Source organism: Mauremys mutica, chromosome 8 (assembly GCF_020497125.1).
Source record: "Mauremys mutica isolate MM-2020 ecotype Southern chromosome 8, ASM2049712v1, whole genome shotgun sequence".
In the NCBI taxonomy this organism is placed as follows: domain Eukaryota; kingdom Metazoa; phylum Chordata; order Testudines; family Geoemydidae; genus Mauremys; species Mauremys mutica.
In genome coordinates, this window is record NC_059079.1 from 112,666,777 (window position 1) to 112,681,832 (window position 15,056).

At 46.0% G+C, this 15,056-nt stretch overlaps 1 long non-coding RNA gene across 1 annotated transcript; it reads left to right on the plus strand.

The window, feature by feature from the left end:
• Positions 1-2,765: 2,765 nt before the first annotated feature.
• Positions 2,766-12,347, plus strand: LOC123375521. The gene is made up of 3 exons (XR_006581499.1): positions 2,766-2,926; positions 10,586-10,739; positions 12,177-12,347. It is a non-coding gene; the product is annotated as an uncharacterized LOC123375521 (long non-coding RNA).
• The last annotated feature ends 2,709 nt before the right edge of the window (positions 12,348-15,056 follow it).

Below are 15,056 nucleotides of genomic sequence, written 5' to 3' on the forward strand. Positions count from 1 at the left end.
AATTGGAAAAACTCTCATTAACCTCCTTGGGTCCAGAATTTTACTCTATTTCCATTTCCTTCCCCACTCTATCAACCTTCTTCTCCTCTCTTCCACTATTTAAAAAAAAAAATTATAGTACTAGTGGGCATGGGAAAAAAATCAGGCTGAAAGATGAAGGTGAGCCTCCATCCTGGACTGAACCCAGACTCCCACTAGTGTACAGTGTAGTATCCTTTTAAATACTTCGTGAGCTCTCTAGTGAAGCTCACTTTGTTATCTTTTAGAAGCTACCAGAATTCAGTCAGAACATCAGTATCTTTGTAGTTAGGGCTTGTATGCTTTTATATTTTTTGTAAACATGGCTATTTGGGATCCCCGCTGTGCTTGTGTGGTTTCTTCATGCTGTTTTTGGTTGAGTAAAGGATGACAATCCCAACCCATGATCTCAGTATCAAATTGCAGTGTAGCCTGTTTTAAAAAACTGTTCAAGTAACTGACAAAAAATTAGTTGCTCAACAAGGGGTGATGTCCTAATGAAGGTACAAGATGACTGAACTCTACATGTCTGGGGATTCTTCAGGGTGGTCTTAAGACAGGAGATTGCCTAATAAGTACAGGTTTCACTATATATAGTTAGGTCCATTGAATATTTTAATCATTTTTAGTGCACAGTACAGAAAATCGAGGATACATGAATGACACTAAAGCTCAGCAATATCATTTCAGTGCTCCATAAAGTAAACCAAAGACTTTGGAGGCTATTGAACTGTTGCACTTGGCTCTGCATATTGCTCTCAACAAATGCTTTTGGAGACTGAGTATTAATCTCCTCCACCACCTCACCTTAAATATCAAGGTACAGAGAGAGAATTTGAGTGAGTTTTATGAAGAATATAGTCCAAATTATTGTAAGTGCTTCTTTTGCATTACATTGAATTTCTCTCCACTTAGTTGGCATGATCCAAAACCCATTAAAATCAATAGGATCTGCCATTGACTTCAAAAGGCATTAGATCAAGGGCAGTGGGATCTATCATTGTATTCACCCTAGCTTAGATCAGTCTTGTTCAGATACCATAATACTTAGATTTAAAACCTGTCCTAGCTCCTAGGAACCTTACTGACCTGGAGCCCATACAGCTGGATGGGAGTCAGTTGGCTCACTTGTTCAAGGAAACATGTGGGAGGGGAATTACTGGACAATATTGATCTTTTTGAACCACTAAGACTGCCTTTTAAATTAAAATTTGCATACATCTGTGATGCAATATTGACAGAGTGTGGGGACAGCAGTGAAGGGATTATAAACAAGAGGTCAGCCATTAAAAGACATTGGTAAGGACAGAGTCCAGGGCACAGCACTACACTACACCAGCACTTTAAAATTGCAGGCCAAACTTTTGAGGCACAGAGATGACGCAGCTTGGATATACTGCCATTCTGGTATTATGGGTGTGCTCCACTGCATTAGATAAGATGTTAAGATACAAATAAAATATAGACTTGTAAAAAGACCATGTTAAGGTATAGAGATAGCTGAAAGGAAAAGATTTTGAGCACATACCACCACCTAGGCCTATTGGGGTAGAAAAAGCTGATGGTGACTTAGTAGTACAACTGAGGGGCAAGGTAAAGCAGTGACACTGCTTCAAGGGCAGAGCCTCTTTTGAAGATGCTAACGGAGTAACTGTCATTTTGTATGTCTAACAGCTATACAGAAAATTCTTCCTCTCCAAATTTAGCTGTTAGTTAGTTTATACCAGCTGACTATGCCAGAAATGCACAATTCTTTGCATCACTGCTGCCCCCTTTCCATAATATTTCACATAGATTAAGCATCACTAAGTTATTGTGACATGGTCTTGACATGCTCATCTCACCCAGTTCCACCAACCACAGGTGAGTTCTATTAATTAGAGCTGGGTGAAATCATTCAACCAAAACTGCTTTCAGTGAAATATGCAGATTTAGCAACTCTGCAACATTTCATAAATTTGTGTTGATTTTGCCAAATTGTTTCAATAAAAAAAACCTTTAAAAATTCTCAAAAAAATTAAATCATTTCTCTGGACTTTTTTTTTTTTTGGTTACAATTTTTTATTCTAAAAAAAGAAAACCTTGTTTCAAATTTTTCTTGCATTTTACTTTAAAAATTAAAAGTGTTACAAAATGCTCAAAATTGAAATGAAACCATTTGTTCAACCCAAAACAATATTGGGGTATTTTTATTTGCTTCAAATTTGGGAGGGGGGACATTTTTAGCTCAATCCAAAACATTTTTCTTCAAATTTTTTTGTCACCAAGATGAAAAATCCATTATTTGCCTTACCTCTAGTGTTCATACAGCAACTTCTCTGCTACCACAACTGTGTGTGTTTGTCCATATGTTGCATGCTGCCTAACCATATTTACATTAGTGCATTTTGGGAAAATCAGGGCAGCAAGCAGGATTCATTAGCAATGGTGACAGCTCAATTTAAAAAAAGTCATGTTATATAAACTGCTTTGCCTATTTTAATGTCTTAATTAACTTTCATTAGTAATTCCAGTGTTAGTTACCCATGAGAATGTTTTAATTTTAAACCTTTACTAGGAGAGTTTTCATTTCGTTTCACCCAGAAGACGTTCCTCAGCTTTTCTAAATGGCTCCAACCAAGTTTAAATCCTTTTTCATTCTCTTTAAATGTATTAAGCGGTGCTAAATAATATCAGCAGAATATACAACCAGAGATTTCAGATTACACGCAGTATGTCTGAGTTTATGTATTTACTTTGCTTTCAGCTATTTCATGTGGTAACATAGAAAATGGGAGGGTAAAGCCAAGTTTCTTCTTCCAGAGAAGAAAAAGAACATTTGAATGTAATGCCGGGTATATAGCAGAAAATGACAACAACAGAATTGAGTGTACTTCTTCAGGATGGTCTCCTATACCCAGATGCATTCGTAAGTGAGCTTTAAAAAAGGTTAATTTCCTCTATATTGTCCTTCAAAAGAGAGAGATACATTGCAGTTTTTATAGTACAAGATGTACTGATCTACTTACCCACTGTACATGGGCCGTATGCTGCTTATTTACTTTCATTATATACACCAGTCTTGGAACAGAGCAGTCACAAAGGACACTCAGTCAACCCCCTTTTCCAGAATTCTCAGCAAACCACCAATGCCAAGTTCCCAGGAAGCAACTCTGCAACACAGATCAGCTGTAATTACAGAGATGAAGGTAGAGGGCAAATTCTCTTACTGTTTTCCACAGCTCCCCCACCAAATCATCTGTTGAGAGAATGGGGGGTGCCAGTTAATAAAAAATTCTGGTAATTAAGCGCTATACTTACCAATGGAATACCAATTTTCAAAGAATTAGAATACAATAAAATGGATAAAGTATAGTAGTAGTAGTACTGAACTGCAGAGAGCGTGGCTTCTTGAAGCACTTAGGTATACAGGTAAAAGTTTTCTATACAGTAGGTTATCTTATGACACTATATATCACTATGGGCAGCGCATGGTGTACACCCAGATCACTAAAAATACACTTAATACTAAAACTCTACTGAACATAATTTAATCTTTGATGATTCAGAAGGCACTTCAGGATCTTGCAGTGCCTCAGAGTTATCATTATCAACATCAATTATCACTGTAGATACAGAAGGTGTAGGAGATTGCGTTGAATCTGTAATTACCATTTGACACACCCTGGAAGCTGCTTTTTTGAATAATTGTCCAGGAATGGGGAACCGCAGCCAATGGGAGCATCAGGGGAGGTACCCACAGGCGAGGGCAGCACGCAGAGCCTTCTGCTCCCCCCCCCCCCTCAGGGGCCTCAGGGACATGGCACTGGCTGCTTTCGGGAGCAACATGGGGCCAAGGCAGACAGGGAGCCTGCACTGGCCCCTGTGGGTGCCAGTGCCACCCCGGCGCCACTCCAGGTAAGCAGTGCCAGGCCGGAGCCCACACCCCAACCCTCTCCTGCACCCCAACCTCCTGCCCTGAGCCCTCTGCCACACTCCTCCCTGTACCCCTATCCTGAGCCCCCTCCTGCACCCCAATCCCGTGCCCTGAGCACTCTCCTGCACCCCAAACCCCTGTTGAGCCCCCTCCAACACTCCACACCCCTCCTGCACCCCAACCCCCTGCTCTGAGCCCTCTGCCACACTCCTCCTACACCCCAAACCCCTGTTCTAAGCCCCCTCCAACACCCCACACCCCCTGCACCCCAACCCCCTGCTCTGAGTCCCCTCCCACACTCCTCCCTGCACCTCTATCTTGAGCCCCCTCCTGCATCCCAACCCCCTTTCCTGAGACCCCTCATGCACCCCGCACCCCTTCTCTGCCCCAACCCCTTTCCATGAACCCCTTCCTGCACACCGCACCTCCTCCCACACCCCAACCCTCTGCCCCAGTCCTACATTTATGTCCCTGCATGCAATTTCCCCACCCAGATGTGGCCCTCGGGCCAAAAAGTTTGCCCAGCCCTCGCTTACAGCCTTATCAGCAAATGGTGGATTCCACATCCATATGGAAGCATTCCCCAATACGGCAATTTCATAATTTCATAACATCAGCCAAAACTCATAAATTATCCAACCCACTTCTCCAAATTGTCACAATACCTGTTACAGAGTGACCAAAACTGATACAGTAATGATAGCAGAAAATTATATGCACTCAGTACATATGTGATTCTTTGAATATCATTACACTTCATTTTGTATGACTTTACATTAACCGGTTTTGATGCCTTTTAGGGATAATGCAATATATGTGTACACTAATAATATCACAAACACAATCTTAAAGGAAAATTAGGACTACACAAAAATTAGCCAACAATGTACAAAATTAGACAAAATAGTGCTATTATAAAAATAAAACTAATATAGCACCTACATTTTGGTGATTAGGTTGATAGCAAGATATTGTAGAATGGATTAAACAAAATAAAATATTGAATGAAATTTTCAAAGCCAGTGAGGGGATTTAGCCACATCATTCCCATTAATTTATGGGACGTTTATATGGCTAAAATCTGTCTAGATTTGAAAAATCTCAACCATAGATTTTAAATGAAAAAACAACATACTTTAGAATGCTGTTGTCATTGCATTTAACTTTAAGTACTACAGGTAATGTGCAGCATTACCTCATCTAGCATTATTGAACACATTCAATCCTAATCGGTCAAAAAAACTTGAATAAATCAAGCAACAATTTTAGAGGAGAGAGCTCCTTCTCTTCACTTTATCAGTATTATTGTTTATTATTTGTATTGCAATAGCCCCACTCAGAATCGGGGCTGTTTTATGCTAGGCACTGTAGAAACTTGTAGAAGGATAACAAACTCGAATAATTTAATGTACTTGGTAGTTACATTTGGATGCTCTTCCTGTTTTAAAAGGGAATTTGCTCATTAGTGAGAGTTTTCACTTTGCCTTCACTTAGGCCTGGTCCACACTAGGACTTTAATTCGAATTTAGCAGCGTTAATTCGAATTAACCGTGCACCCGTCCACACCAGGAAGCCATTTAATTCGACCTAGAGGGCTCTTTAGTTCGAATTCGGTACTCCACCCCGACGAGGGGAGTAGCGCTAAATTCGACATGGCTATGTTGAATTAGGCTAGGTGTGGATGCAAATCGAACTTACTAGCTCCGGGAGCTATCCCATACTGCACCACTCTGTTGACGCTCTGGACAGCAGTCCGAGCTCAGATGTTCTGATCAGCCATACAGGAAAAGCACCGGGAAAATTTGAATTCCTTTTCCTGTCTGGCCAGTTTGAATCTCATTTCCTGTGTGGACGTCGTGGCGAGCTCAGCAGCACTGGCAGCGATGCAGAGCTCTCCAGCAGAGGAGTCCATGCAATCTCAGAGTAGAAAGAGGGCCCCAGCATGGACTGACCGGGAAGTCTTGGATCTGATCGCTGTGTGGGGCGATGAGTCTGTGCTTTCGGAGCTGCGCTCCAAAAAACGGAATGCAAAGACCTACGAGAAGGTCTCCAAAGCCATGGCACTCAGAGGATACAGCCGGGATGCAACGCAGTGCCGCGTGAAAATCAAGGACCTGAGACAAGGCTACCAAAAAATCAAAGCGGCAAACGGACGCTCCGGAGCCCAGCCCCAGACATGCCGCTTCTACGAGGCACTGCATGCCATTCTCGGTGGGTCTGCCACCACTGCCCCACCAGTGACGGTGGACTCTGAGGATGGGATAGTGTCGAGGGGCAGTTTCTTGGCGATGTTCGCCGATGGGGAAGATGAGGAAGGGTTTGTGGAGGACGAGGCAGGCGACAGCGGTTACAATACTGCTTTCCCCGACAGCCAGGATCTCTTCATCACCCTCACAGAGATCCCCTACCAACCCTCCCCGGCCGTTAACCCGGACTCCGAATTAGGGGAAGGATCAGTCGGTAAGTGCTATAAACATGTAAACATGTATTTCTTAACAAAACAGGAATAAAAACTATATAAAAAGAAGGTCAATGCATATAGGTATCGAACAAAAATCCTCTTGGGACAGTTCAACGAAGCTCTCTGAGAGGTACTCGAAAAGCCTCCGCAGGAGGTTCCTGGGGAGAGGTGCCTTGTTGGGTGCTCCGTGGAAGCACACTCTTCCGCGCCAGGCCATCAGGAGGTATAATGGGAGCATCGCTTCGACCAGCATGGCAGCATAGGGCCCTGGTCTGTGCAGGGATTCACGCAGCATTCGCTCTCTGTTTCTCCTGGAGACCCGCCTCAGGGTGATCTCGCTCGGCGACTGCTGCATCTAATTAGGGGAATTACTTTAATGTTACTATTGTGAATGCTTGACTTTTCCTTTGCATAAAAATGACCGTCGTTTAACAGCCACGTGTTGTAGGCTGCAGAGGAAAAGCATACAGGGATCTTTCCCGGGGACAGCCGCGAGGGGCTGGAACAGGGTCAGACTTTATGCTTTCCAGATTGCCTGCAGCAGGAGGGCCCTGCTATCCATTAACTGTTAAGCAGCCTAAAGTTTCCGGCTTACCAGGCCTGGCTGCTACACGGATTCTGCTGTCCTGCCCCGCTTGTCCGAACTCCAGTGCAAGACCCCAGGCAATGAAAGCGAATGCCGAAAATTCGAACTTGTCCTGAGAGCACATGAGATTAGGTGCCCTGTATGGTCTTGTTCACAGAAACTGAGTAGACTGTGTTCAGTGTTCGCAAACATGTATCTTTGGAAGGAAATCACTTCCTTTTTCCCATCACACAGCTGCGGCTCTTTCCCGAACTGCCCTGGCATCCCCCTCACAGAGGCTGGCGCAGATTAGGCGGCGAAAGAAAAAGACTCGGGACGAGATGTTCTCTGAACTGATGGCCAGCTCCAGAGCCGAGGCGGCCCAGCAGAGCCAGTGGAGGGAGACCCTCTCTCAGCAGCAGCGCTCACACAGCGAACGGGAGGACAGGTGGCGGCAGGAAGACCAGCAGGTGACTCAAGCGCTCATGTACCAAACAGCTCTCATTCCCTAAAGTATGAGAATTGCTTGCCTTCCTGGCTCACCCGATCCCAAATCCCAGTTTCATCCCCCAACTGTGTAGTTGAGTATTAAAAATAGTTTGCTGTTCATTACTGTTTCCGTCATGTTTCTTTGCAGAAGACTTTGTGTGAAGGGTGGGGGAGGGGTTTGTTAATTGCATAGGACAGCCACCATTAACAGGGTACAGACATGGGGGCAGGATCAACAGCAGGTCACACACAGAGTGCAGTCACTAGGAACCTGGGTCACTCTGCGAGGTGTCTGCTGCCCCAGGTCAGTCTGGGAGGTGTATGTTGCCCCAGGGTCCGAGCGCCTGGCATCCACAAATGGCAAGGCAGGCTGCCCTTACCATGCCCTTCCACCCTAGCCATGAACCTCTCCGATGCCCTGAGCCCCAGCCAGAGCCATCATCCACCCACACCTACTCACCCTTCCCACACACCCCTCACCCCTTCCTGCAAACCCACCCCTTCCTGCACACCCTCCGGTAACCGTCCTCCCCCCAGAGACCGCTGTAGGAGCAGGAGCCTGTCAGTCCTCGAGTGTAGAAGCGGTATGTACATCACTGCACACCGTACCCACCACAGTTTGCGTCCCTGTTGTAACCCTTGAACGAGAATTCGTTAGTAAAGAAAACTTTGTTAATTAAAAATGTTCCAATAACTTTATTTTTAAACGTCTGTTGGAAGGGGGGAAACCTGGTGAACGGGGTATGTAACCGCTGAAAAAAGACAATAGTAACTGAAACAGGGGCAGGTTCAGCTTCTCTGTAAAGAGACTGGACAGTCATAGGTTACCCTGCTCTCTGAGGAACCTAGCTTTCAAAGCCTCCCGGATGCACAGCGCTTCCCGCTGGGCTCTTCTAATCGCACGGGTGTCTGGCTGAGCGTAATCAGCAGCCAGCCGATTTGCCTCAACCTCCCATCCCGCCATAAAGGTCTCCCCCTTGCTCTCACAGAGATTGTGGAGCACACAGCAAGCTGCAATAACAATGGGGATATTGATTTCGCTGAGATCCGAGCGAGTGAGTAAGCTCCTCCATCTCCCCTTGAGACGTCCGAAAGCACACTCCACCACCATTCTGCACTTGCTCAGCCGGTAGTTGAAGAGCTCCTTGTCACTGTCCAGGGCGACTGTATAGGGCTTCATGAGCCAGGGCATTAGCGGGTAGGCTGGGTCCCCGAGGATCACTGTAGGCATCTCCACATCCCCAACACTTACTTTGTGTTCCGGGAAGAAACTACCTTCCTGCAGACGTCTAAACAGACCAGAATTCCTGAACACACGCGCGTCATGAATCTTGCCCGGCCACCCGACGTAGATGTTGGTAAAACGTCCCTTATGGTCCACCAGTGCTTGCAGCACCATTGAAAAGTAGCCCTTTCGGTTAATATACTGGCTGGCCTGGTGGGCTGGTTCCAGGATAGGGATGTGAGTGCCATCTATAGCCCCACCGCAGTTTGGGAATCCCATAGTGGCGAAGCCATCTATGACGACCTGGACGTTTCCCAGGGTCACCACCTTTGAGAGCAGTAGGTCAACGATTGCGTGGGCTACTTGCATCACAGCAACCCCCACGGTAGCTTTGCCCACGCCAAAGTGGTTCGCTACTGACCGGTAGCTGTCTGGCGTTGCAAGTTTCCAGAGGGCTATGGCCACTCGCTTCTGCACACTCAGGGCTGCTCGCATCTGGGTGTCCTGGCGCTTCAGGGCAGGGGCCAGCAAGTCACAGAGTTCAAGGAAAGTGCCCTTACGCATCCTGAAGTTTCGCAGCCACTGTGATTCATCCCAGACCTGCAGCACTATGCGGTCCCACCAGTCCGTGCTTGTTTCCCGGGCCCAGAATCGCCGTCCCATAGCATGAACGTGACCCATTGCCACCATAATCTCCACGGCGCGGCGTACCGTGCTTTGTGAGAGGTCTGTGCCACTCTCACACTTCACGTCCTCACCGCGCTGCCGGAGCCTCCTCGCCCGATTTCTCAGCAGCTGACTGAGAAAGAGGTGTTCGATAAGGTGCAAGGAGTTGACAACGGCCATAAGTGCAGCGATGATCGCAGCGGGCTCCATGCTCGCAGTGCTGTGGTGTCCGCGCTGTCACTGACCAGAAAAGTGCGCGAACAGAGTTCCCGCCGGCGCTTTCAAGGAGAGAGGGCGGGAGTGACGGTTGAATGATGACAGTTACCCAAAACCACCCTCGACACATTTTTTCCCCCAGAAGGCATTGGGGGCTCTACCCAGCATTCCAATGGGAAGCGGGGACTGCGGGAACTGTGGGATAGCTGCCCAGAATGCACCGCTTCCAATGTCGACGCTTGCCCCGTTAGTGTGGACTCACAAAGTCGAATTAGTGTCCTTAGTGTGGATACACAAATTCGAATTCATCAGGTCGAATCCACAAATTCGACCTAAGTTAAATCGAACTACTCCTGTAGTGTAGACATACCCTTAGTCAAGCCAAAGTTACAAGACACAGATAACATCCAGTTTATGCTATAAATTGCAACCATGGTCGTATTCAGTTTAGAGAGCAACCATGTTTTAATCAAGGACCCTGACAATTTTAAGAGTTAACAGAATTTTTTTCAGCTCATGTTTCCAGTACTTTCATATGAACTATAATTAACTTTGATTTTCTGTCAGTGACTTAATTAGATCTAGAGTATCTGGGGTCATGTTTTCAGAAACACCCAGATGAGTTAAAGCCTAAGGCCCAATTTCAAAGTGACTTTGACACCTCAGATCCTAACTACCACTGAAAGCCAATGGGACTCTGGGTCCTGAGTGTGTAAGTCACTGTAGAAAGTCCAGGTGCTTTAAAAAGTTTTAACCGTGTTCAAAAAATGCTTAAAGTTTAAAAAAAAAAATTGGGTGACACTTCAAAAAATTTCATTTAAACTTGTCATAAAATCACAAGTTTTTTTCACAAAATATTTTGTGCTTTTTGAGAAAACAGATGTCAAACACTTATTTTTCTAGATCGACCACCTCTACTAATGATGCAGTGCTATTATGGTAGTACAATATGTTGTGTACAATATACCATGTATTCCTGTGTATTATCTGCAATAGTCTTTTTGATTATGTTGTTCTGTTTTTGTTCAGCAATACAATGTGGAAGGGTAGAAAATGGGAAAATAGTGGACAAACTTGAAAAAAAAAAAAACCTTTCGATGTAATCATGGATATAAATCTGAAAATGGAATTAATGAAACTACCTGTACCTCTGAAGGCTGGTCTCCAGTACCTATATGTATTGGTAAGAAAGCTTTCATTTAAGATTAACTTCTGCTAGTTCTTTTTCCCCCAGACACTGTGTTTATTTGAAAAACTATGTTTTAATAATCAATCAGTCAGTTGTATAAATAATGTGGAATGTAATGTGTTCTTAAAACAGATACCAAACTCTCCAGGTTGGTAATACAAAACCAGGTAAAATTTCTCACAGTACCTAAAATGAAGGAGAACCAGAGCTCGAATCCTAAAAAAAAAAAGTGCCAGAACACACAATTTCAACAGCAAGAATATCTTATAATAGTAATGTACGTTTTTATTGCACACCTGAAAGATATTCTTCATTGTCTACCCAAATACGATATCAGTTTGCTGTTTGTGCTGTCTCTTCGGGTATCTTTTTCCATGATTTTGTGTCTTCTGTTGATCGATGCTTTGCAAGCCACTTCTTCACATATGGACAAGCCTGGCCATCACACACTTTGACACCCTTTTTCTGACAGCATTATATATTTATGAATTAGACAATTTATCATGTGTCTTTTTGATAAACTGACGCTGGCAAAAAGCTGGAATTAGCACTCTAATGAAAATTCCCATATTTTAGCATGGATAATCATTGGTTTCTTTACAATTATCAGAAATACTGGAATGCTATTCTGCCTCCCCCAAGAAAAGGGTTAGACTGGTGTTCTGCATCAACACAAGTGTTGAGGAGGACTTACCTCTCTAAGCAATTACCCCAAACTGAGAGGCAAGAAGGCATTCTTCCTACCTTAAAATATAGCTGATATTCATTCAGAGCCTGATCCTGTACTCACTGAAGTCAGTGTCAAAGCTCTCACTGACTCTAATGGTGCCGGATCTGGGCCTTAGAAATATAAGAAAGTGTGGTGATGTGGAAAGCTTATAAAGAACATGACCCTTTATTAGGAATATTCAAAGATAATGTTGTACGGTGGTGTAAATTAGATCACCATATCCTAGCTTAAACTTGTATTTAGATCCCCTTACACCTATTCTCATCACTTAATAATGTATCAACTTTAAGGTCAAGACATTAATTGCAAACAGAAACAATATTACTTCTTTTCTTATGTCAATTAACTGGAGCTTCTTATGATGTACATCAGTGAAAATAATGTTTTAACACAGGAAATGCGAGGAGCAGTGTTTCTTCAAGTTACCCATTGAACATTCATGAAGCTCTCACACGTCAGACTTTTATTTTAATCAATTTTGATGATGGAACTATCCCCCATTAATTATTATTTGTTTTGTTCTAGCCACAAAGACCCCAGTCAAGATCAGGGCCTCATTGTGTTTCTACAGCATCTAACATAAGACACAATTTTTACCCCAAAGAACTTAACACATAAAATTGATGTAACACTGTTGCTTCTTCAATTCTGTTCCCCCTCGACCCCCATCAGTAATAGGTTAACACATGTGTGTGTTGCAGTTCAAGAGTGTCCACATCCACCTGACATCGATTTGGCAGAAATTGTCAGTGGGGAGAAAGCAGAATATCAGGAGGGTGATGTTGTTCAGTACAGGTGCTACCCAGGATGTACTCTGGCAGGATCTGAAAGGATAACATGCAATGGAGAAAAATGGACACCTCCACCAAAGTGCTTGGGTAGGATAATGTTTTGGTTCTTAATTCGTTGGACTAAAGTAGGTGGGGCATAATGTTAGCGAGCTTATTCCTTCACTCTCATACTTCCCTGGTCCTTCTCACATGAACAGAGAGCAACAATACCCGAAGTCCGAAGTTGCAAACAATTCGATGTTTATTGGAGTGAACTTCCAGCAAGCTTAAATCCAAGTTCCTTTTTCCTTATTTTCAAATCCCAACTTACTTCCTGTTTGCCCCTAATTTATATAGCAGTGGTCCCCAATGTGGTGCCCACGGGCACAATGGCACCCTCTGGGGCATTTACTTGTGCCCGCCTGGTGCCCAGCAGGGGAGAGAAGCAGCGGCCCTGCGCCTGCCGGGGACAGAGAACTCAGGCTGCGGGCGCAGTGTTCTCTGTTCCCGGCAGGTGCGGGGCCTGCCTAGTGCCCCACAGGGGAGAGAAGCTGCGTCCCCGTGTCTGCCAGGGACAGAGAGCTCCGGGGCTGCAGGCTGAGGGTGCCAGTGTTCTCGGTCCCCGGCAGGCACGGGACCCGCCTAGTGCCCAGCAGGGGAGAGAATCCAGGCCCCCGCACCTGCTGGGGACAGAGGTACTCCGGGGCTGCGGGCGCCAGTGTTCTCTGTCCTCACAGCTTCTCTCTTCTCTCTGGATTTATATATTATGTAATATTAAATATGTTTTTTTGTATTATTTAATGTACAAATAAAAAATAAGCCTTGAAAAATTGTTGGCGCCCGCCACACTCTTCTGAAAACATGACTGTGCTACTGGTGACAAAAAGGTTGGGGACCACTGTTATATAGTAATATTCTTAGCTATACCTTAACCAATTATTCTACTAAAATTTACCTAACCAATCCTAACATACTGTAACATGATTAGCTAAAAAACGGTTACCCACCTTTTAGTAACTGTTGCTCTTCGAGATGTGTTGTTCATGTCCATTCAAAGTAGGTGTGTGCGCGCCGCGTGCACGCCAGCCGGAAGATTTTCCCTAGCAGCGTCCGTAGGGTCGGCCCAGGCGCCCCCTGGAGTGGCGCCACCACGGCGCCCTATATACGGGCCCGCCAATGCTCCACCCCCTCAGTTCCTTCTTGCCGGCTCTCCGACAGAGGGGTAGGAGGGTGGGTATTGGAATGGACATGAACAACACATCTCGAAGAACAACAGTTACTAAAATGTGGGTAACCATTTTTTCTTCTTCGAGTGATTGCTCATGTCCATTCAAAGTAGGTGACTCACAAGCCTAACCTTAGGAGGAGGGGTCAGAGATCACTGCTGACTGGAGGACTGCATGACCGAAGGCTGCATCATCCCTCGCCTGTTGCGTGATGGCGTAGTGAGCCGAGAATGTGTGAATGGAGGACCACGTGGCCGCCCTACAAATCTCCTGAGTCGGGACCTGAGCCAGGAACGCCGCAGAGGAGTCCTGCGCCCTGGTGGAGTGGGCCGTGACCGGAGGGACCAGGGTCTTAGCTATATGGTAGCATTCCCAGATGCAGGTTGCAATCCACGAAGAGATACGCTGAGAGGAGCCCGGGAGACCCTTCATCCTCTCTGCCACTGCGACGAAGAGCTGAGCTGAGCATCTGAAGGGCTTGGTACGCTCTATGTAAAAAGCCAAGGCCCGGCGGACATCCAGGGAGTGGAGCCTCCGCTCCTCATGGAGGAGTGTGGTTTCGGGTAAAACACCGGGAGAAATATATCTTGGCCCATGTGGAACTGGGATACGACCTTAGGTAGAAAGGCCAGGTGAGGTCTAAGTTGGACTTTGTCTTTGTAGAAGACAGTGTACGGGGGCTCAGATGTTAGCGCCCGAAGCTCCGACACCCGTCTGGCCGAGGTGATCACCACCAGGAAGGCGGTCATGTATGACAGGTATAGCAGGGAGCATGAAGTCAGAGGCTCAAAGGGAGGCCCTGAGAGGATGGAGAGAACCAGATTCAGGTCCCAAGCAGGGGTCGGTGGACGCACATGTGGGAAGAGCCTGTCCATACCCTTAAGGAAACACCCAACCAGCGGGTTCGCAAACACCGAGGCACCCCTTTCCCCCGGGTGGAAGGTGGATATGGCCGCCAAGTGAACGTGAATGGAGGAAAGGGAGAGGCCCAGATGTCTTAGGTGAAGCAAATAGTCTAGGACAATTGAGATTGGGACCACCAGCGGGTTGTGACCTCGCTGGCCCGACCATATGGAGAAGCGCTTCCATTTTGCCAAGTAGGTAGCCCTAGTGGATGGTTTCCTGCTACCCAGCAGCACCTGCCTAACTTGCTGGGAGCATTGTAACTCCGCCTGGTTCAGCCATGGAGCATCCATGCTGTGAGGTGAAGGAATTCGAGGTTCGGATGGCGGAGGGAGCCCCGGTCCTGTGTGATCAGGTCCGGTAGCAGGGGCAACGACAGGGGCGCCTGAACTGACATGTGCAGGAGAGATGTGTATCAATGCTGGTGCGGCCACGCCGGGGCTATCAGGATTACCCTCACGTGGTCCCTGCGAATTTTCAGGAGCACCCTGTGTATCAGGGGAAACGGAGGGAAGGCGTAGAGGAGACCGACCGCCCAGGACTGCAGGAAGGCATCCGACACAGACCCCCGGCTGTGCCCCAGGAGGGAGCAGAACCATCGGCACTTCCTGTTCTCCCTTGAAGCAAACAGTTCTAACCGGGGAAAACCCCAGAGCTGGAAAATTGAGCACACCACATCCAC